Source organism: Citrus clementina, unplaced genomic scaffold, assembly GCF_000493195.1.
Source record: "Citrus clementina cultivar Clemenules unplaced genomic scaffold, Citrus_clementina_v1.0 scaffold_2, whole genome shotgun sequence".
Lineage (NCBI taxonomy): Eukaryota > Viridiplantae > Streptophyta > Magnoliopsida > Sapindales > Rutaceae > Citrus > Citrus x clementina.
Genome location: NW_006262688.1, coordinates 13,742,139 through 13,745,917, shown reverse-complemented (window position 1 = coordinate 13,745,917; position 3,779 = coordinate 13,742,139). Strand labels below are relative to the sequence as shown.

Sequence of the window (3,779 nt, the reverse complement as noted above, 5' to 3'; positions counted from 1 at the left end):
CAGGCAACAACAATATTATTTACATGGCTGATGACAGAGACAGAGCCATAAGAGATTATGCTGTGTTAACTCCTCAAGTTGTACATCCTGGCATCATCAGACTTTAAGTAGACACTGCAAATTTTGAGTTAAAGCTAGTGATGTTTCAAATGTTGCAAACATTTGGGCAATTCAATGGATTGCCAAATGAAGATCCTCATCTCCATCTTAAATTGTTCTTGGAAGTAAGTGATGTTTTCAAAATTGCTGGAGCAACACAAGATGCCTCACGGCTGAGGCTCTTTCCTTACTCCTTAAGAGATCGAGCAAGAGCATTGTTAAATTCATTACCATCTGATTCCATCACTATATGGAATGAATTGGCTGATAAATTCCTAATGAAATATTTCCCACTAACAAAAATGCAAAGTTGCGGAATGAGATTACTTCCTTTCATCAACTTGAAGATGAGAGTTTGTACGAGGCTTGGGAAAAGTTCAAGGAATTGCTCAGAAGGTGTTCTCATCACGGTATTCCTTGTTGCATTCAATTGGAAACTTTCTACAATGGGTTGAATCCGAGTACAAGGTTAATGGTGGATGCTTCATCAAATGGAGCTCTGTTATCCAAATCTTACACTGAAGCTTATGAAATTCTGAAAAGAATTGCCAATAATAATTACCAGTGGCCTTCAGCCAGGCAACCATCAGCAAGAGGATCAGCAGGGGTACATAACATTGATGCAATTACAGCCTTATCAGCACAAGTTACTTCATTGACTAATATGGTAAAAGCCATGACATCTGCTCCAGCAACAGTAAAGCAAGTTACTGCACTCTCTTGTGTATACTGTGGTGAGGAACATGACTTTGATAACTGTCCAGGGAATCCAGCTTCAGTAAACTATATGGGTAATTTCAATCGACAACCTCAAAACAACCCATATTCAAATACTTACAACCCTGGCTGGAAGCAACATCCAAATCTCTTATGGAGCAATCAGAATCAAAATGCTCCAGCATTCAATGGATAGAATAGAAACACACAGCCACATGGTTTTCATCAGCAGAGTCAAGAGCAAAAGCAAATAAGTCAAGATCCAATCACTTCATTGGAAACACTGATTAAGGAGTATATTGTAAAGAATGAAGCAATTGTGCAGAGTCAAACTGTATCCTTGAGAAACCTGGATAATCAAATGGGACAACTAGCCACAGCAATGAGCAGCAGAACTCAAGGAAGCCTACCTAGCAATACAGAAGATCCTAGGAGAGAGAGCAAAGAACATTGTAAAATAATTAGTTTGAGATCTGGAAAGAATGTTGATATACCAGTTGAGGTGACCAAAAATGGGATAGAATGTAATTCAGCACAAAAAACAACTCAAAAGGAAGCCTGTTATAGTAAATTCCCCATCAAGACACTGATTACATGGGCCAAGCTACAGCAACTGCAAAAGAAATTCAACCAGAACATGCTGAAAAAGATGTTGCAACACCAGTAGCCATAGCCTGCACCAACCTAAACAAATAAAGTTTGGTACCTCCTGAATGTAACCAGCAATTTAGACATCCACCACCTTTCCCACAAAGGTTCCAGAAACAAAAATAGGACAAGCAGTTTAGCAAATTCCTGGAAGTGCTGAAGCAATTACACACAAACATACCTTTTGTGGAAGCTTTGGAGCAAATGCCAAATTATGTGAAATTTCTAAAGGACATCTTGGCAAGAAAAAGAAGGCTGGGAGAGTTTGAAACTGTTGCTTTAACACATAAAAGCAGTCATATGCTCTAAAATAAAATTCCAGCAAAAGTAAAATATCAAGGAAGTTTCACAATACCATGTTCTATAGGAACTAGGTATGCTGGCAGAGCACTCTGTGACCTGGGAGCTAGCGTTAATTTGATGCCATTATTTGTATTTAAACAGCTTGGAGTAGGGGAATGCAGACCAATAACAATCACTCTGCAATTGGCTGACAGATCTCATGCATACCCTGAAGGAAAAATAGAGGATGTACTGGTGAAGGTTGATAAATTCATCTTTCCAGTGGATTTCATTGTACTGGATTTTGAAGCTAATAAAGAGGTATCCATTATACTTGGAAGACATTTTCTAGCAACTGAAAAGACTCTAATAGATGTTTAGAAATGAGAGCTCACTATAAGAGTGAATGATCAGCAAGTCACATTTAATGTACTAGAGGCTATAAGAAATCTTGATGAAGTAGAAGACTATAATTTCCTGAGTGTAGTGGATTTTATTGTAGCAGACAGAATGGATAGATGCTGCAGTAAAGCATCTGACAGAGTCAATACCTTTGATGATGTAGAATAGGAAGATGTTGCAGCAATTCAGACAGATTGTATGGACGAAAAGCAATCTGATAGGCACACCAGGTTCATTGAGTATCTGAATCTTTCAGATAGTGAAATAAAAACAACTTTACCATCTATTGAATCACCTCCTAGTCTTGAATTAAAACCGTTACCTTCACATTTAAAATATGCTTATCTTGGTCAAAACAACACACTCCTTGTAATTGGATGGACCATGGCAGATATAAAAGGGATAAGCCCATCAATTTGCATGCATAAAATCCTACTAGAAGATTGCTTCAGCAATTCAGTTGAGCACCAGAGAAGGTTGAACCCTATCATGAAAGAAGTGGTGAAGAAGGAAATCATCAAATGGTTAGATGCTGGAATCATATATCCAATATCAGACAGTTCATAGGTGAACCCAGTTCAATGTGTTCCAAAGAAGGGAGGGATAACAGTAATAGCTAATGAAAAGAATGAACTTATTCCTACAAGGACAATAACTGGATGGATAGTATGTATGGATTACAGGAAGCTCAACAAAGCCACAAGGAAAGACCATTTCCCACTTCCATTCATAGATCAGATGTTGGACAGACTTGCTGGAAAACAGTACTATTTTTTCTTAGATGGGTATTCAGGCTACAACCAGATTGCTATAGCTCCAGAAGATCAGGAAAAGACAATATTTACTTGTCCTTATGGCACATTTGCCTTTAGAAGAATGCCTTTTGGGTTATGCAATGCTCCAGCAACTTTTCAGAGATGCATGATGTCTATATTTTCTGACATGGTAGAGCAGACTTTAGAAGTTTTCATGCATGACTTCTTAGTGTTTAGAGAAACATATAATTGGGAAAAATGTCATTTCATGGTGCAAGAAGGAATAGTGTTGGGTCACAAGGTATCCAAGGATGGCATTGAGGTGGACAAAGCCGAGATAGAGGTAATAGATAAACTGCCACCTCCAACTTCAGTAAAGGGTATAAGGAGGCTTTTGGGTCATGATGAATTTTACAGAAGATTCATTAAGGATTTTTCCAAGGTGGCTAAACCATTATGCTTATTTCTGGAACATGATAAACCCTTTTACTTTGACAAAGAATGTCATCAAGCATTTGAAGAATTAAAGAAAGCTCTGATCACTGCTCCAGTAATCATATCTCCAGACTGGACTTTACCATTTAAATTAATGTGTGATGCTAGTGACCATTCTGTGGGAGGAGTATTAAGGCAAAGAAGAGATAAGGTTTTTCACTCCATATACTATGCAAGCAAAACTCTTACTCAAACTCAAATCAATTACACCACTATAGAGAAAGAATTGCTAGCAGTAGTATTTGCTTTTGACAAATTCAAAGCCTACTTGGTGGGCACTAGAGTGACTGTATATATAGATCATGCAGCCATCAAATACTTAATTTCAAAAAAAGATACCAAGCCAAGATTAATCAGATGGATCTTATTGTTACAAGAATT

The 3,779-nt window shown here is 37.7% G+C and overlaps 1 non-coding gene across 1 annotated transcript; it reads right to left on the bottom strand.

Annotated features, from left to right (window-relative positions):
* Positions 1–405: 405 nt before the first annotated feature.
* LOC112101395 lies at positions 406–513 on the bottom strand. Its single transcript, XR_002907521.1, has one exon. It is a non-coding gene; the product is annotated as a small nucleolar RNA R71 (small nucleolar RNA).
* Positions 514–3,779: the final 3,266 nt, after the last annotated feature.